We start from the raw sequence: 20035 nt of genomic DNA, 5'->3' as shown, positions 1-20035 counted from the left end.
TAAAATCTTTAAAAAGTATATGAAATCAATTTTATAAAAGTCAATAATAAGCAAAATCACATATATAGTTTAAAAAATACATAAAAATTAAGAGAATGTTGAACATAAAACCAAGGTTAGTTATTTCTTTGATGAAAGCAGGAAGGTATGATCAGAGTAAAGCACAATGATTCAGCAGTTTAGATTCTAGTTCTTAGTTTTAGTGGTGTGTTTATAGTTTATTTTATTATTATATCTCATAACCTAATATATTTGACTATATTTTTTGTGTGTATTAAGTATATATAATAGTATTTTTAAAGTTAAAATCCCCTACATACCAAAGATAACCCCTCGTCATTAATTATAGAGAAGGGAGTCCGCTTTGACACACATATATATTTACTCTTTAATCTTTTAAAGTTGAAATCATTCAACTATGAAAGTTTTCCCTCTTCAATATGAAGACTTTATTTTCCATAAAGAGACCTCCTACTTTGGGACAACTTGCTATCTTTATTTAAGTGATAACTAGTCCTGTGGCTGCCTAGGAAATTTAAAAACAACTGATAACTACAACCTCCTGCCCCAAGAGAATTCAGAAAAAGGATGGAGTGGTGGAGGTAATCCCATACATTATTGATAAATACAAAGACAAAAATGTTACAAAGCTATTTCCCCATCTAGCAACTTAGTTTTTATTAATAAGTATACTGGAATATCAGACATTAATAAAAGAACAAAATAATCAAATATGAATGGATTTCCTCTTATTTTGCAGTGAGATCCAGGGTGCTATTTTAGATTGTTACTTCATCTTCATATCTGAGAGAGAGAGAGACAGAGAAACAGAGAGACACAGACTTGTGTGTGTGTGTGCCCTTGGTTTTATGGAAGCTGCATTATGCAAAAATTTACATTTCTTTCTTTAATTAAACCGCTTTGGTTGTCCCTTGGGAATGCAAAAGATAGCAACAGCAGATTACAGAGAAATAGCTGATGCAGTACTATGGCTATACCTGTGGAAAAGTATAAATAACTTTAGAATTTAATGATTCTGAAATTGCCCTTACCTTGTCATTATAAAAATGCTCCAGAAATCATGTTTTGCAAATAATATGGCACAGAAGTTTATCAAGGGATTTTCTATCCATATATGAGTCATTTAATAGTATGGCTAATGTAGGTACTATGCCTAAATGTAAGGGGATGATATGTAAATGATTAAAACTAGATAGATTCTCTACAAAGCTGTAATAATCAAAACAGTATGGTACTAGCACAAAAACAGACATATAGGTCAGTGGAACAGAACAGAGAGCCCAGAAATAAACCCACACTTATTTGGTCAATTAATCTTTGACAAAGAAAGCAAGAATATGCAATGGGAAAAAGACTGTCTCTTCAATAAATGATGCTGGGAATTGGACAGCTACACGTAAAAGAATGAAACTGGACCACTGTCTCATACCATATACAAATATAAACTCAAAATGGATTATAGACCTAAATGTGAGACCTGAAACCCTAAGAATCCTAGAAGAGAACACAAGCAGTAATTTCTCTGACAGCTGCAGCAACAGTTTTCTAGATATGTCTCCTAAGGCAAGGGAACAAAAGCAAAAATAAACTATTGGAACTACATCAAAATAAAAAGCTTTTGCACAGCAAAGGAAATCATCACCAAAACAAATAGGCAACCTACTGAATGGGAGAAGATATTTGCAAATGATATATCCAACAAGGGGTTAATATCCAAAATATATAAAGAAATTATACAACTCAATACCAAAAAAACAACAATCCAACAAAAAAATGGGCAGAGGACTAAATAGACATTTTTTCAAAGAAGACATACAGATAGCCAACTAACACATGAAAAGATGTTCAACAATCATAATCATCAGGGAAGTGTAAATCAAAACCACAATGAGCTATCACCTTACACCTGTCAAAATAGCTAAAATCAAAGACAAGAAATCCCAAGTGTCGGTGAGGATGTGGAGAAAAATGAACCCTTGTGCACTGTTGGTGGAAATGTAAATTGGTAGAGCCACTGTGGAAAACAGTATGGAGTTTCCTTAAAAAATTAAAAATACAAATACCATATGATCCAATAATTCCACTACTGGGTATTTACCCAAAGAAAACAAAAACACTAATTTGAAAAGATGTGCATCCTATGTTTACTGCATCATTTTTTCCAATAACCAATTATGGAAGCAATCTAAGTATCCATGACTAGACAAATGAATACGAAAGATGTGGTGCACACACACAAAGGAATATTACACAATTATCAAAAAGGATGAGATCATGCCATTTGTTAACTTCTTTCATTCATTCATCCATAAGTCATTCCCCAGGGGTCTTATATTGAGTACTGAGTAGGGATCAAGTGGTGTGCTAAATACTGAGTATATAAATGCAAATGAAATGGATAGGCCCTGATTTTGATGTCACTACTGCCTTTTGTCTTACCAAATAATGAGACATCTTTATTCTTTTTGCCTTAAGTTTTTATCTCAAATTTTGCTAATGAAAAATAAAATTATTAGTGGGATTTTGACATGCATAGGTAAATAAGGTCCGCTTTCCCATGCCCCATTTTCCTCCCTTTTAACTCTCTATGTGCACTCACTTTTTGCCAAGACCAAAAATAGATGTGCCCCAACAAGAATCAAGCTGATTTCTTCACAACACTGACTGGAGCTACTCCTCACTTAAAAGACTACTTGATGTCATCATGGCTATTAATTTTAATAAGCAACTAGAAGATCATGAAGATAACCTAGAAAATGATTTGTGTTAGGAGAAAGTAACAAAAAGATTAATCTGCTGCTCCACATGTCTAACCTCCTAGGATTAAGCCAGTCACCAAGATAACTACATGTACTAGGCAACAAAGAGCTAAAAATGGAAAAAAACATCATACTGTTATTGTATTCATTTTCCTCCAAGGTACTCGCTGATAAACACCACAACCGCCAAGGGAATTGCAAACAGCTTCCTTGTAGGTTATATAGCTATCTTTTTCCAAGTAGTTATATCCAGCCATCAGCACACTTTATTTAAGGTGGTTGAATGTGTGAGATTAAGTGTTCCTACCTGATTGGAAACCTTCTTGTCCTTAATTCATTGGCTATATTTGATTTTTTTTTTTCGTGATCACACCTTCAGACTTCAACCAGAAACTGCTCTTTTGGGAAAACCAGGCCTTCCAGAAAGTCAAGAAACTGAAATGGAGACAGCAAGAGAAAGGGACATTATCTATATTTATAAATCTCAATTTTAAATTTTAAGTAAATGTCCAAACCTACATCTCCTAAACAGTATAATAACTTAAGGGAAGTCCACAGTTTATAAATTTGAATACTCACAAGTGAACATACTATGACAAGAGTACAGGTTGCATTTTGGGCCTTCAAGCCAAGCCAAGCCAAGCCAAGCCAAAAAAAAAAAAGCCATTATCCTTTGTCCATTACAACACAAAAGGCAAAAAAAAGTAAGTTTTCTATCTTTTTGTTTAAAATTTACTTCCTTTCTTCAGTCTTCATCTAGATCTTTAGTAAATTATTAATTTGACTAAACTTAATTTTTCATAAAATAAACATAGAAACTTAACAAATATATTTCACAGAGACCCTTAATATGTAATATCCATTGCACACATGCACCATGAGCTTGTCTTTTCAAGCACTGATGCACACAAAAGTGTCTATGTCTCAGGGGAAGCACACACGTGTCTCTTTGTGATGGGGTGGTAGGGAGAGAATAGATCTGTTGACTGCTGGTCAATGATTTAGAAAAACAGATATTAAGGTAAAAGGAAAGACTGCAAGTAAAGAAATAAAGTCCTGAAGCTGCGCTTCCAAAATAATAGCAGTTTTCTGAGTAGCTGAGGAAGCAGTCTCCTCAAATTATAGTCACACCTGTTACAGACCATCTGCCCATAAATTCCACAGCATCATTAATGGAAAACTAATGGCACTATATTACCTTCCCTTTATCCATTGGCCATTCTCATATAAATTATTTTTCTCTTCAAAGTCATGTTCTTTCCTATATGTTTACATTAGGATCTAGGAAGAGTGACACATAATGTGCCATGCCTTGGTACTTTTACAGTGATGGCTCTGCAAGGAGCACTGGATTATTAAGAGGCTATATACATTGTTGAAATTGTTTTAGGTTGAGTTCCCTTAGAATCAGAACCTGAGAAGAGAATTTGAATGCAAACTCTTTCTCTGAGAGGTACTCCCAGGAAACTCAGAAGTGGAGTGGAAACTGAGAATAGAGGCATGGAAGGAGGCCACTAGTGGTGCATTACTATACAGATTATTACTCTGGGGGGACAACTATCAGTCCTTCGGGGGAGTTCCGTGAGACTACAGAGCATGACTCAGAGTTATCCCAATAATGGGTGAGAAACTTGAAGTACTTATCTTCTAACCCCGTCTATCATAGTTGAAAGCCACACCCAGATACATTAACTCTTGGACACTCCTGGCCTGCCCTAAGGTAGATAATTACAGGTAACAGCGTGATTCTATCAGTCTATACATAATGATGAGTGCTGAGGGAGATATGACAGGAGCACTGACAGCATCTGATACAGTGGGGACGGTGGGTATTAATGACTAGCTTGCAAGTCCAAGTGGAAAAAAAAAGTCCTTGGGTTAACGGTTTTACTTTGAGGAATTTAAGCACTGATGTATCAGTAACAATTTCCTTTATTAAATCTTTACTAAGTCTAAGATCCTAATGAGGTGGGAAACAAAGGCAGAAGAAAAATTATTAAATTTCCTTACTACTACAGCCCATTGACAAGTCCTTGAAACAGGCAGAAAGACATTCCTCTAGGAACTCAGCTGTTGACACTTTGCTAAGGGCAAAAGGCAATCCTAGCCCGCCCCCCAAGCCCACCCCTAAGATCCTGTAAGCCTATTTTAACATATAAAAATTCTTCTGGAAACTTCCTTTATCTTTATGCCCCAAGATACATGTTGGCAATCATCCTCCAAGCATATGGCCCACCGATATACATCTGAAGAGTCTCATGACTCAGGTTTTATTAGACGGTAATAAGTGACCTTTTCCCAACAATAGCTAGACCCCTCAAGGTGCTGGAAACCTTGCTTCCAAACTTCCTTAGAGACTTAGGCTATCCCTAACCCCCTCCCAACTTGAAAGTATATAATGGGCCATTTCTCATGACCCTGGTGCAGCTCTTTCTGCCTACGGGTCCTGTCCCCGTGCTTTAATAAAATCACCTTTTTGCACCAAAGACATCTCAAGAATTCTTGGCCATCGGCTTTGAACCCTAACATTCTTTCCTTTCCTACATCATTAAGTCCCCAATCTTTTTGGGAAACTGCGTATCTTTGATAGATTTTTAAAAAAAGTAAATGATTAAGATTTCGAGTTGACCATTCATTCATTCAACAAATATTTACTGAACACCTAAGGTATGCCATGGGTTTACTAGGCACCAGGGTTACCGTTATTAAAGCATATCTTACTATCTGGAATTCAATGTATTGGGACATTCAGATAAGTAAATCCATAATTATAATACAAATTATTACAGGGTTTATGGGGAGACACAGCAGGACCTTAATTCATGCTGTGGATAGTGGTATGTGAGGAGTTATCAGAGGGTTTTTGGTAGAAGGCAATACTTGTGATGGATATGTAACATGAATAAGTGAAATTTTGAAGCAAAGAAAAGAGAAATTCATGGTAGCAAGAAAAAGAATATCTAAGGATCAGACCAGAAAATGTTCCATACACAATCAGTATAAAGCGTGCTCAGTGGAGTATAAGAAAAGAAGACAATAGAGAAAGTGTTAGAAGCCAGGTCATGAATGGCCCATGTACATGTACTAAATGCCATGGTCTGAATGTTTGTTCCTCCCCAAATTCATACGTTAAAATCCTAATTCCCAGATGTAATGGTATTCATAGGTGGGAACTTTGGGAGGTGATTAGGTCACGGGGGTGGAGACCTTTTTTTTTTTTTAAAGATTTCATTTATTTATTTGACAGAGAGACACAGTGAGAGAGGGAACACAAGCAGGGGGAGTGGGAGAGAGAGAACCAGACTCCCCGCAGAGCAGGGAGCCCGATGTGGGGCTCTATCCCAGGACCCTGGGATCATGACCTGAGCCGAAGGCAGATGCTTAACAACTGAGCCACCCAGGTGCCCGGGTGGAGACCTCTTGAATGGGATTTGTGATTTTGTAAAAGAGACCCCACGGGGCTCCCTAACACCTTCTGCCAATTGAGGATACAATGACAAATCTGTGACCCAGAAAAGGGACATCACCCAACCATGTTGGCACCTGATTGAACTTCCAGCCTCCAGAACTGTGAGAAAAATATTTGTTGTTCATGAGCCACCCAGTCTGTAGTATTTTGTGATAGCAGTACAAATAGACTGAGACAGTTAGAATGTGAGATTTTATCCTAAGATGGGAATCCACTGAAGGATTTTTTTTTAATATTTTAAGTAATCTCTACACCCAACATGAGGCTCCAACTCACAACCCTGAGATCAAGATTCTAATTGCTTTACTGAGTCAGCCAGTGCCCACCCCCTGCCCCGCCCCACTGAAGGATTTTAACTGGAAAGTTAAAAGAAAAGTTGATTCCCATAACATGATCAGGTGTTTTTATAAGAAAAATCTCCTTGTTTCAGTTTTAGAAAGATCACTCTGGAGACACTGTAGCTGGATTGCTGGGGAAGGGTGATGGCAATTCTGGATACAGAAAAATTAATTAGCAGTCCATTAATATAAGTCAAACAAGAAAGTAAATACAAAATTTGTGAATTTGTGACTGACAGTTCTTTCAGTACTTGAAAAATGTTATGCCAGTGTTCAGACTCCAAGTTTCAGATTAGAAATACGTTGCCATTGGAACTGTTGTTTCTCTCTAAGTAATACATTGTTTCTCCTTGTCTGCTTTCAAGATTCTTTTGTCTTTATTTTTTATAAGTTTAATTATGATGTGTCTAGGCATGGGTATCTTAGTGTTTACCCTCTTTGGGATTTCTCAGGTTCTTAAATCTGCAAGTTTATGTCTTTTATTTTTTATTTTTATTTTTTTAAATTTTTATTTATTTGACAGAGAAAGAGACAGCGAGAGAGGGAACACAAGCAGGGGGAGTGGGAGAGGGAGAAGGCAATACTTGCAATGGATATTAAATCCCGCTGAGTAGGGAGCCCGATGCAGGGCTCATCCCAGGACCCTGGGATCATGACCTGAGCTGAAAGCAGATGCTTAACTACTGAGCCACCCAGGCGCCCCAAGTTTATGTCTTTTAAAAATTTGGGGACTTTTTAGTCATTATTTCTTTGACTACTCTGTCAGTCTTACTAGTGTCTTTTCATTCTGGGACTTTGGTGATATGAATGCTAGCTCCTTTGTTATTGTTCCGCAGGTTCTTGAGATAATTTTCCTTCATCACCTCCATCTTCCCGTCTATTTTTCTCTATTTTTCAGATTTGATGAATTCTATTGATCTATCCTCAAGTTCATGATTCTATGCTTTGTCATCTCCATTCTACTCTTGAGCCAGTCTAATGAGATTTTTATTGTGGTTATTGTTTTTTCAGTTCTATCATTTTCATTTGTTTTTATTTTTATAACTTTTAGTTCTTTGCTTACATTTTCTATTTCTCCCATTTATTTCAAGGAATACATAATTGCTTATTGAAGCATTTACATGATAGCTTAAAATCCTTGTTAGATAATTCCAACATCTGATTTATCTTGATGTTGGTGCATGTTGTTGGTCTTTTCTCATTCATTTTGTGATTTCCTGGTTCTTGGGATATGAGTAATTTTCAATTGTATTTGAATATTTTGAGTATTATATGACTGAACCCTATTTAATCTTATTATTATTGTTTTAAGCAGGAAGACCCCTATATTGTGGTGTGGCATGAGGACTGGGGATGGAAATAAGTATATACAGCTTTCCATTGGGCCCTGATGACAATATCCTAGCAGAAGTGGGCACTGACCCACATTGTTTCACTGCAGACAGATGGGATAGAAATTCAGCTCTCCCCTTGCCCTGCTGATACCTGCCCCCAAAAGTGGGACCATTCATATCATCTTGTTGCCTATAAGTGGGACTGGAGTTTCAGCTCCCCAGCAGATTCCCTGACGTTAGGGGAGGTGGAAGTGAAGTGTTAATTTTCCTTCTTCACACCATTTCATTCCATTTCGTTGATGCTGGTTGTGGATAGAGGCTCAGCTCTCTGCTGACACCAGGGTGGGAAGAAGAGAACTGCCCACTAGTCCTGCTTTGTGCTACCTCATTCTATCTTATTGCTTCAGGATAGACACAGGTATTCAGCACCCTACTGGGTCTCACTGACACCAGGTATCAGGGGAAAGCAGAGTGCCTACTAGTTCCAATTTGCACTGTTCTGTTATTACTGATTTCAAGTAGAAGTGGAGGCTAAGCTCCCAAACTGGACCCTAAGACTGTGTAAGGGCAGTTGAGTGTTAATTAGCCCCATCTTACATCACTTTGCTGATGGATAGGTATGGAGGCTCAGCTCACTGATGGACCACACTGAAATAACCCTGGTAGGAGAATCAGAGTGCTGCCTGCTTTTGGAGGGCAGGAGTGGGATGGTGTGGAAGATCAGTTCTTCACTTGGTCCCACTGAAACCAGGGGGTATAGGTGGTAGGTGCAATTTTTCCATTGGATTTTGGCTTGGGCACAATATGTATTGCCAAAATGGTTTTCTGTTGTTAGCAACACTTTTCCTCATACTTTGGCTGGGGAGACCAGATTTTCCTTGAAGCTTTTTTTGTCTCTTGTTCTGTTGGTGGTTATGGATTGGAGGCTCCTGCAGTGCACTCTGCAGGATAAATGAGAAGCAGTAGGAAACAGGAAGTCATCACCACATCATTCCTCAAGTCCCAAGGTTCTTAGTAAATCTGCCTTCTTATTTCCATCATTCAGTGTCTTCCTATTCTTGTTTGTTATGTTATGTTCAGGGTTTTAGTTTTAAGTGTGAGGACCTGGGAGAAATGAGCTACTCTATCTTGTTGGAAGCAGATGTCTGGAAGTCTATTGGTGTTGGAAGTGCAAATTTTCACACTTTTAGGGGAGCCTGGGTGGCTCAATTGGTTAAGTGTCCAACTCTTAATTTTGACTCAGGTCTTGATCTCAGGGATTGAGCTCTGCATCAGGCTCCATGCTCAGCAGGGAGTCTCCTTGAGATGCTCTTTCCCTCCCCCTCTGCACCCCCACCCTGCTAACTCTCTCTATTTCTAAAAATAGATAAATCTTTTTTTTTTAGAAGTACTGATTTTTACACTTTTAAAAGTCAAGTGTTTTGTTGGATTTGAAATTAAAAAATAAGCAAGGAATGAGGCAAGAATGACTTATATGATAATAGATCAGAGTTGGAAACTTCAGTATACATTCATAATTAGATTAATATTGACACACATGGTTATATACAGAAATGTTTATAGATATGTGTATATACATGGTTAGTACAACACATGTCTCTTTGCTCAGTCAGCTAAAAAGATCTAGAAACAATGACACCCCAGCAGCAATGAGCATACCTTTTACCCAGATCTTAGTGTCTAATACCATTCTCCAATAAAAGGATCTAGGAAAAATGACTGATGCTAGGGCTGAGACTGTAAATATACAAGATGAGCCTAGACTATCTTTCAGAAAAAAAGGAAATACTAAAAAATACAGACCTATATGGATCAGGACATATCAAAGTAGAAGAACCAATTGAAAGAGTTCAGATTGGTCACAATTAGAATAATTTGAGCAACAAAGTAAATAAAGTAGTATTACATTATAGCCCAAAATATAAAATAAAAGTCCGTGAGTTCTTGCTGATAAAATAATTGAATAGATAATTAAATGGGGATGAACAGACAAATCTCCAATGCAGAATTCCAAATAGCTTATATAGATACTCTACCTTAAGCATAACTCCCCATTCCTTAGTTGTGGGCCAAGCATAATGACTTTCTTCCAAAGTGTACAGTATGGAATTGGGAAAAAGAGTAACTTTATAATAGTAACTGAAAAACCCTACCTCAGCCAGGTGATCAAGGTCACCCTCAGCAGTCATAAATCATGTTGATAGCGTGTACACTTGATGTGATCTGACAAAATGGCCCTTCTACTCTGCGGTCTTTCCCCCCAAACACATAATCCCAATCTTATCATGAGAAATGCATCAAACAAATTCCACTAGGGGTATTGTACAAAAATCTGATTTATACCACTTAAAATTGTCAAGGTCATCAAAACCAGGAAAGTCTGAGAAACTATCAAAATCAAGAGGAGCCTAAGGAGATATGGCAACTAAATGTAATGTATTATCCTGGATAGAATCCTGGAACAGAAAAAGGACATTAGGTAAAAACTAAAGAAATCAGGGGCGCCTGGGTGGCTCAGTCATTAAGCGTCTGCCTTCGGCTCAGGTCATGATCCCAGGGTCCTGGGATGAGACCCGCATCGGGCTCCCTGCTCCGCAGGAAGCCTGCTTCTCCCTCTCCCACTCCCCCTGCTTGTGTTCCTTCTCTCACTGTGTCTCTGTCAAATAAATAAAAATAAAATCTTTAAAAAAAAAAAAACTAAAGAAATCGGACTGAAGTACAGACTTTAGTAAATGATAATGTATTAATATTTGCTAATTAACTGTAACAAATGTAACATACTAATATAAGTTGTTAGTAATAAAGGAGAATGGGTGTAGTGTATATGGAAACACTATACTATCTTCTCAAATTTTCTGTAAAATTAAAGCTGTTGTAAAAAATAAAGTCTATGAAAAAAGTTGTTTTCTTATTTTATAATTATGTGACTGTATTTCTTAATAAATATGTAAATTTGCTTTACTTTCATTGATTTTGGGGTTAAAGAAAAAAACTATCTCTGAAAGGATCTGTAATTCCAATTCAATAAGCAATGATTCTTGGTATTATCTTCTGGAAGAAGCACGGCATAAATCAAAGCAAATTGTCTTTAAATGCTGAATTCTTTTCAGTGCTTCACCTTTTATATGACTAATGTGTACCATGGGCATGATTCCACTTCAGAGGGCAGTGGAATTGCCTCTGAAGTTACAATCATAAACACTGATTGTAGGCAGTCTAAAGTACAGTGAAATATTAATGGAAGATATCATAACTTTGGTTAATGTATTTTATGTTTTCAAAATGATGTATTATTATTTCAGTCTATATATAAAGCCTTCGCTGTTATATATTTCCTACCCACCTTTTCCCAAAACAACGTAAGAAAATGATACTATCATTTGATCGTATGTTCATCAATTTAAATTGAAGTTTGTTGGCACTTGTAGCTGCCAGTGATACTGGCATGTGTGGTACTTCTGTAAATCCATTCCGTGGCAAAATATGACCTTCACAAGGGAAATCTTTGAGACAGTAGGTCCCTAAAAGTCATATGACATATAGTTTTGTAGCTAGATTACCAAACATTTTACTTAGAGGCAAAATAGAATGTAGAAAAGGCCATCAGAAATGCTCCATAAATTTAGAGTACATAATGTCATTTAATATGATTGTACCTCAGCATTCTATCTTTAATATGGCTAATCCCACATTATTTTTATTGGTGCCAAATACAAAAATCATCAAGGAATTTTATGCTTAACTTTTAAAAATAGTTAAAGTAAATTATTTAACAAGTTCTCCTTTGGTGTGTGTTTTTTTAAAGATTTATTTATTTATTTTAGAGAGAGAGAGTGAGCACAAGCAGGGGGGAGGGGCAAAGGGAGAGGGGGAGACAATCCTCAAGCAGACTCCCTGCTGAATATAGAGCCCAACGCAGGACTCGATCCCAGGACCCCAAGATCATGACCTGAGCTGAAATCAAGAGTTGGATGCTCAACCAAGCCACCCAGGCGCCCCTCTCTTTTGCATTTTTCAAAACAGAGCAGTTCTTTTTAGTCTGACCCTGGACACAAAAGTGAGTTGGCCATGTTTTTTCCCATGGATCCTTTTCTCACCTGTTCCACTGTGTCATGTGTTCTACCTTCTCAAGAAATAGCATTTAATCATTCATCCATGCACTCATCTAGTCATTCAATTATTTATTAAATGAATTTTTATTGAACACCTACATAAAGCAAAAAAAAAAAAAAAAGGAAGAAAACTAATCTGGGTTGCATTGAAAAGTAATGAACTCAGTTAAAATCTTTGCTGATAACAAGAGTTACTCAATTTACTGGAAACTGCATTTTCATTATGGAGACTGAGAGACTCAGGGGAAAGCAAGACCTACGTAATAAAAAAGGTAATAAAAATCAGCCATATATGCAGTGCCTGCTTTGTATCTGACTCTGTAAAAGAAACTCTAAAATGATTAGGGATGAAAAAAAATGATTAGGGATGTTTGGAAGATTGTCTGTTATAACTGGAATCTCCATTTTACAGATACAGGCTCACAGATTAGGTTATTCACCTAAAATGAAATGGCCCAATAACAGCAGAATTGGAATTATAACTTCAGACTTTATAATGCCAGAGCCTGTGCTCCTAAGTATAATACGTGTATGTGTGTGTGTGAGCATGTGTGTGTGTGTGTGTGTGTGTGTGTGTGTGAGACAGAGAGAGACAGAGACAGAGACAGAGAGAAGGAGAGACTGAGAAAGAGTTTAATAGGGAATTTCTGAGAAATGACAAGAGTACTGCCAGATATCCATCAACCAATAATTTAGGAACTCCTAACTATGCAAATAATTGTTAATCATAAGAATGAATTAAGGATCTCTCACTTTTGAACTAAGAAATTAAAAGATTTCCAGAAGTTGAGTCCAAATTTACATTACATAAGATACTTATTACAGAGAGTCAAAGTATAATTCAGTAACTGAAGAGCTCTGAAAATACTGGAAGCATTCATATCAGTGCGGTTTCATAATGTGGATAATAGAGGATTTAAGAAATTGGCAGATGTACCTGTAGACTCATTTGTTATCATTTCTGTGAATATAAGTGAATAAAAATGAGAAAAGTGGAAATGAGTGGCTAGCAATTTTAAGTAGTCTTCTTAATATCCATACTAGGAAAAACTAAGCACACACAAAAAATGGATCTTGAAATATTTTTAAAGCACTTACAAGTGCATCAGGTCTTTTTATATCAAATAACTTGGAAATATGAACTATAAAATAAATCTAGTTTTTGATGACAGAATTGTTGACTTTTTTGAAGCTATGTAACGTAACACGCTGCGATAACCAGAAAGTCTTAAGAAAAAGGTAGAAAACCACTACTCCTCTTAAAAAGCAAAATTATAAAAAGAACCATGTTAAAAAATATTTTGAAACAAACAGAAAATTCCCATACTGTTACAGAACTTTTAAATTTTTATTTGGTTTAATTTATAATAAATATTCACATGTTTACATAGTTGTCACAAGGTAGACACAATTTTGAAATCAGTTTTCTTCATTCTTTCATTATTAAACATCCTAGTTTGCTGCATTGTCTTGTAATTATAATAACTCTAATTTTCTACAAAGGAGGTATAATTAACTAAAACATTCCCCTATTGTTGACTATTAAAGATGTTTCAAATTTTGTTATTAGAAATGACATGACATGGGGCGCCTGGGTGGCTCAGTCGTTGGGCGTCTGCCTTCGGTTCAGGTCATGATCCCAGGGTCCTGGGATCGAGCCCCGCATCGGGCTCCCTGCTCCTTGGGAAGCCTGCTTCTCCCTCTCCCACTCCCCCTGTTTGTGTTCCCTCTCTTGCTGTCTCTCTCTCTGTCAAATAAATAAAATCTTCAAAAAAAAAGAAATGACATGACAATGAACACCTTTATTTATATAATAATTTTCTAAATACAAATTATTTTTTAGAGTGTTTCCAGAATTAGAATTAATGTGTAAAACCTATAACATTTTTACCTTGCTAGACGTTACCAAATTACTTTTCAAAAGATCAAATCAAATTATATTGCCAAGAACTTTGCCAACATAAGATATTATATAAAATTTTTGATTTTGCTAAATTAATAAACCGAATCCTCATATTCCATTTCTTTGACTTTTTTGGTAACTACTGAGGTTGAACATCACATATGTATTTAAAATACTATTTGTGGGCACCTGAGTGGCTCAGTCGGTAAAGCGTCTGCCTTCGGCTCAGGTCATGATCCCATGGCCCTGGGATGAGCCCTGCTCAGGCTCCCTGCTCAGCAGGGAGTCTGTTTCTCCCTCTCCCTCTGCCTCCCTCTCCCTCTGCCTGCCACACCCCTGCTTGTGCTCTATCTCTCTCTGTCAAACAAATAAATAAATCTTTAAAAAAATACCAATTATATTTTTTCTTGACTGTCATCTCTAACATTGTTATCTCTTTATAACTTATAACCAGGTAGCTAGAGAAAAAAAATCACATGGCAGGGCAAATTGGTATTCCAATAAGCTAAAGATTACTAATTTCAAATGTTGTTTTTTTTTAAGATTTTATTTATTTATTTGACAGAGAGAGAGACAGTGAGAGAGGGAACACAAGCAGGGGGAGTGGGAGAGGGAGAAGCAGGCTTCCCGCTGAGCAGGGAGCCTGATGCGGGGCTCCATCACAGGACCCGGGGATTGTGACCTGAGCCGAAGGCAGACACTTAACTGAGCCACCCAGGCGTCCCTCAAATGGGTTTTTCAAGACTGGAAATACGACTCTGACTTAACAGTAAGTTCTTTCTAGTTCTTAAAGGACTTTTTTTTTTTTTTGCAAATCTCCACTCTCCTCAAATTTCCCTCTATCCTCTCTACCTCCCTTGTTCTCAGCAGATGAGTTACCTCATATCTCATTAAGCAAATAGAAGTCAGGAAATAACTTACTGTCAAGTCCATTAATTCATTAGTCTTTGCACTGATCCTTGCACTCCTTTTTAAGAGTTAAAGTTAAAAAGCCATTCACATTACACATGGCGGTTATTCCATTTTCTCTCATCATCTCAAGTACTTCACAGCACTGCATTTTCTACAACTCAAATTCCTTATGAATTATTCCCATCAAAATTCAACTTATTCTAGACTAGTAACTCCTATTTAAAATGTTAAAAAGTTATACATGCAACATCGTCCCTTGATCCCTGCCTACCTTCTTTATCCAATTCATGGCGCAGCTTTTCAAAATTATCTTCATTTATTGTTTCCATTTTCTCACATCCCATTTACTCTATAATTTAGCTCCAGCTGGCTTCTCTCACCCCAACCTCTTTGCCCACTGCCTTGAAATTTTACTTATGAAGGTCACCAGCTGTCTCCAAGTCAGCATAGCCAATGGATAGTTTTTGTTCTCATATTTCTACGTTCTTTCCTTCTTTAAAAAAGAAAACAAACAAAAAAAAAACTTTGTTTTTTTCTTTTACAGCCTCATAATCTTCTATCTCAGTATATTTTAGTGGTTCCCCTTCTTTAATCTGATTTCTAAATATTCTATTAGTCTTATTTATCTTCAGTGGAATATACAACTATATGAAGGATTATTCTCAACATTTAGTTCTCACAGTAATACTAATGGCAGCAATGAGTACTTCTATAATGATTCCATGTGCCAGGAACTATTCCAAGACAGTATAATATATATATATATATATAATATATATAATATATATACACACACCTATGAGTTTATATATAACCTATGAGTTATATATATACCTTATATATATAAGTGAGTTTATCTTCCCCATAAATCTATGAGATAAGCCTTGTTATTATTCCCATATTACAAATAAGGAAACAGGCCTGAGAGGTTAAGTATAATTTACCCAGTGTCACGATCAGTAATTGGTGATGTCCTGGGCTGAGCTAATGCTGGGTAAGTTAAAGAGTTTAGAGTAGAGAAGTTAAATGATGTCTCATGGATTGGCCTTAAAGTGTGCAAAATTTAATTAATAACTTTTTTTTAAAAGATTTTATTTATTTATTTGACAGAGAGAGACACAGCAAGAGAGGGAATACAAGCAGTGGGAGTGGGAGAGGGAGAAGCAGGCTTCCCAAGGAGCAGGGAGCCCGATGCGGGGCTCGATCCCAGGACCTGGAATCATGACCTGAGCCGAAGGCAGACGCTTAACGACTGAGCCACCCAGGCGCCCCTTAATTAATAACTTGTAAAGAACCAGAAAGCAATGGAATATTTTTTACTGAATGCAATCTTCTAAGTTATATATCGGTAACTAAGTATGATTAATTCTTACTGAATGAAATTATTTCTCATTTCTCTGTTGTTTTGAAAGAGAAATATTCTTGTTCTAGGGTTTCACATTTTTTTTTCATTCATTCGCATATTTACTCATTTATTAAGCACACATTTCCTCAGCACTTTCCATGCCCCAGTCTGTTGAAAGCCTCAAAGGATTCAGTGGTTAAGGACAAAACACAAAGTCCTTGGTCTTAAGCAAATGCCCCAGAGGTGGGGGAAGCAGAGTAAACATGTAAACAAATTTCATATAGTGACAGAAATTTAACTGGATAACGGGATAGAGAGGCACAGAGGAGGCATGTCTCTAATCAAAACAATAGTGGCAACATTTGAATTGAGACATTAATGATGGGAAATGGTCCAGGTAAATGAATCAGCCAGTGCAGAGCCGTGAGGCAAATGTGCCTGGAACCAGGTGAAGGTTGGGGAAAGATGTAGCAAGTGGCCAGAGCATATGGTGACCATAAGCCTCACTCAATCTTTTATATTTTAGTCTCTTCACAGTAGATAGTCTTTAGAGGTGAGGTGCAGGCCAATGATAATCATCTGATTTGTGTTTTTTAAAAGATTACCTTGACTTTGAGTCTCCTACAAAAAACAAAATTACTGTGCCTCTATGAAGTGTGGATAATAAATTTTAAAAAGCCCCAGTGATCTCAAAAATGGTTCATTAATTGTCCTCATTAGTCTCAACTAGATTGTATTAATATAAGCTTGGTGACCCAACAGTCCTGGGGCATGTTAGATTAGGGAAACCCAACTATTTTCAAATGGTGTGATTTAAAAAATTCTCAAACTTGCTGGGGTTCAGGAATATTATTTTATTGATGGGGGCTGGATGAGAGGTTTAGAATAAGAAAAGAGCACATGATAGTTGGCTTCTTTCTGTGGGAGAAGTGATGGGGGGGCTACTACTCTGCATTGATGCATCACTTAAATTTCAGAACTAGTTCAATCTCTTAAGTATTTGCTAAAATCTATTCTATGTTAGGCACCTAGCTGAGACTGGGAATACAAAGTGAATAATAATAAGAGTAGCTATTACTAATAAGAGCTAGGCACTGTGCTAATTAATGCCTAACATGTACCATCTCATTTTATATTAATTTATGCATTAACTCTATGCAGTAGGTGCATTTATTATCCCATCTTCCAGATGAGAAATCTGGTGCTTTTAAGGTGCTTCAAGGTTAAACAGCTATTCATGGGTGTAGGCACTATTTGGACTCAGAAGATCACCAATTCTCTTAACTATGATGCTGTATTGTCTGCAAGGACCTACTAGAAAAGTTCAAAATTAGACATATATGGGTAAAACTAACCCCAACACTCCTGGCACAAACTAGCTGCTTGACAAGATTTGTGTTTATGTAAGATGCTCTTGGAGAGAAGACTGTGAGAGAGGATCACAAAAACATGCTCTCTGTACTAAGGGGCAACAAAAGTGAGAAAGAATTAGCCAGGGCACTGGGGTAGGCTAACAGTATGATGTTGAGGACCAAGAGGCAGTGTTTCTCTCTTTTTTTTATTCATAATTATTAAATTATATCTGCTTCACAATATCAGAAAGAAGTCACAGTGTAGTAGACAGTTTGTAGACACATCTTACCTTGAATCCTGACAGATGTATATAGTACAATACTGGCACCTAAGTATAATTTTTAAAAAAAACTTTCATTTTTCTTTTTTTTTTTAAAGATTTAGTTTATTTATTTTAGAGAGAGAGAGTGTGAGCGCAAGTGGGGGGAGGCAGAGGGAGCCGGAGAATCCTCAAGCAGACTCCTGGCTGAGCAGGGAGCTGGAAGCAGGGCTTGATCCCAGGACCCAGGATCGAGGCCTGAGTGGAAATCAAAAGTTGGCTGCTTAACTGACTGAGCCACCCAGGCGCTCCAAAAAAAAAAAACCTTTCATTTTTTTCTTTAGCCTTAAAGCAAAATAGTTTTCTGATATGTATAATTTAGGAAAATCTTCAGAGAAAATATTTAAAGCATACTATCTGAGAGGAAAGCTATTTTCAAAAGATCAGTAGAAGCAACTCCAAACCCACTGATCATTTAGTGATATATCATCCCTCTTGTTGTTTCTTTTTCTTTTTTTTTTTAGAAACATATCTTCACTTAGTGTCTGTTTCTCCCGTTAGGACTTCATCTTTATTTTTTTTTAAGATTTTATTTATTTATTTGAGAGAGAGAGAGAGAAAGTGAGAGCAAGAGAGCACAAGCAGGGGGAGCGGAGGGAGAAGCAGGCTCCCCGCTGAGCAGAGAGCCCATGTGGGAGCTGGATCCCAGGACCCTGGGAGCATGACCCAAGCCAAAGGCAGAAGGCAGACACTTAACCGACTGAGCCACCCAGGTGCCCCCCTCATGTTGTTTCTTTATGCATTTTTCTGGAAGAAGGCTCATAAGAGTTCATTAATTCTCAGTGATAAAGATCCACACTGATGGCAGAAAAGAGCTTTGCTTTGGAATTAGATCAGTTTAGGTTTTCCTACTTACTAGAATTAGGTAACATTCTTAATCTTTCTGAGCCTGTTTCCGATCTGCAAACAGGGATAACACTATTACAGAGGGATGCGTTTAAATTAAATGATGCACATAACCTTCCAGATTATAAGAACATGCCTAATAAATGTTAAGTGATGTGCAAATATTCTGCTTCCTTGAAATGTATGAAACCTGTTTTCATGCTCTTCACACTATTTCTTAGCTAATGGTCTAAATATCAAGGTAATGTTTAGTTAAAAGTGATTTTTGTTCTGCCACTGTCCATTTCTATTTCCAACATATTCTCCTTGATGAATCAAATCTCCGTATCAGTAATACTTATCACATAAGCTATTACTGTTCATATTTTAAGATATTTCAATGTGAGATAAGTTATTACTCAAAGGGATGGCTAAGCTGGCTTTGCCAATAATTCAATGAGATATTAATACATCTTATTCAGAACTAACTTTCAAAGAAGAGGAGAGCAATGATTCAAGATGTGAAGAGAAAAAACATTTCTTTTTTTTTTTTTATGAAATGTTATTTTTCTTTTGCTTTGGTGGAGAAAAAAGTTTATAGGTAACTTATAATATAGTTATATTTATAATATAGTTATATATAATATAGTCAATTCATAGCTTATAGTTTAACATTTTGTGGTTGGTTTAAAAGAAAGTGTCAAATTTACAATAATAAATCAGTCTTCTTTAATCAGTAATGCAGATTTACAAATATTCTTTTCTGAGAGTAACAAAAGGAAGCACTGTTTTTCCTTCAAGTCCACAGACTCTGTTAGTTGTAAACACTAGTAACTCTCAAATGCAAACAGAATCAGTATTCCACGTGTGGTAATCAGGAAACAACCTGTGTACCAGCTATCTTAACAAAAGGCATGCAAACACACTAAATGAGTAGTGAAAGTCAAAATGATGCCAAACGTGTGTGAAAACAGAGCATACAGAATTGTAAATTATTTGGGGAGATTAATTATAATATTCCTTCAGAAAGATTTTTGTGAGTTATTATTTAAACACGGAACATAGGGGCAGGCGCGTGGGTGGCTCAGTCAGTTAAGCGATGGGCTCTTGATTTCGGCTCAGGACATGATCTCAGGATCGTGGGACTGAGCCCCACGTCGGGCTCAGCACTAGACATGGAGCCTGCTTAAGATTCTCTCTCTCTCCCTCTGGCTCTCCCCACTCCCTCTCTAGTAAAGAAACAAACAAACAAATAAATAAATGGAGATCACAGTCAGATGATCTAGGTTATCAAGCTGATACTATAATACTACCAAAAATTTGCATGTGATAATATGTTATAGGA

At 36.8% G+C, this 20035-nt stretch overlaps 1 protein-coding gene across 2 annotated transcripts in view; it reads right to left on the bottom strand.

Moving 5' to 3' along the window:
• PKIA (cAMP-dependent protein kinase inhibitor alpha) overlaps positions 1-20035 on the bottom strand; it is a 99670-nt gene that overhangs the window by 31492 nt on the left and 48143 nt on the right. The window contains exon 2 of one of the 2 annotated variants that reach the window (XM_032421501.1): positions 3088-3215. The exons of the other annotated variant lie outside the window; for it this stretch is intronic. The gene's annotated coding sequence lies outside the window, so the exon portion shown is untranslated. The remainder of the gene's footprint in view (positions 1-3087; positions 3216-20035) is intronic. 2 annotated transcript variants of the gene reach the window in all.

The sequence above is a fragment of the Phoca vitulina genome, unplaced genomic scaffold (genome assembly GCF_004348235.1).
Source record: "Phoca vitulina isolate PV1807 unplaced genomic scaffold, GSC_HSeal_1.0 scaffold25, whole genome shotgun sequence".
Lineage (NCBI taxonomy): Eukaryota > Metazoa > Chordata > Mammalia > Carnivora > Phocidae > Phoca > Phoca vitulina.
This window is presented reverse-complemented; position numbering and strand designations above follow the sequence as displayed.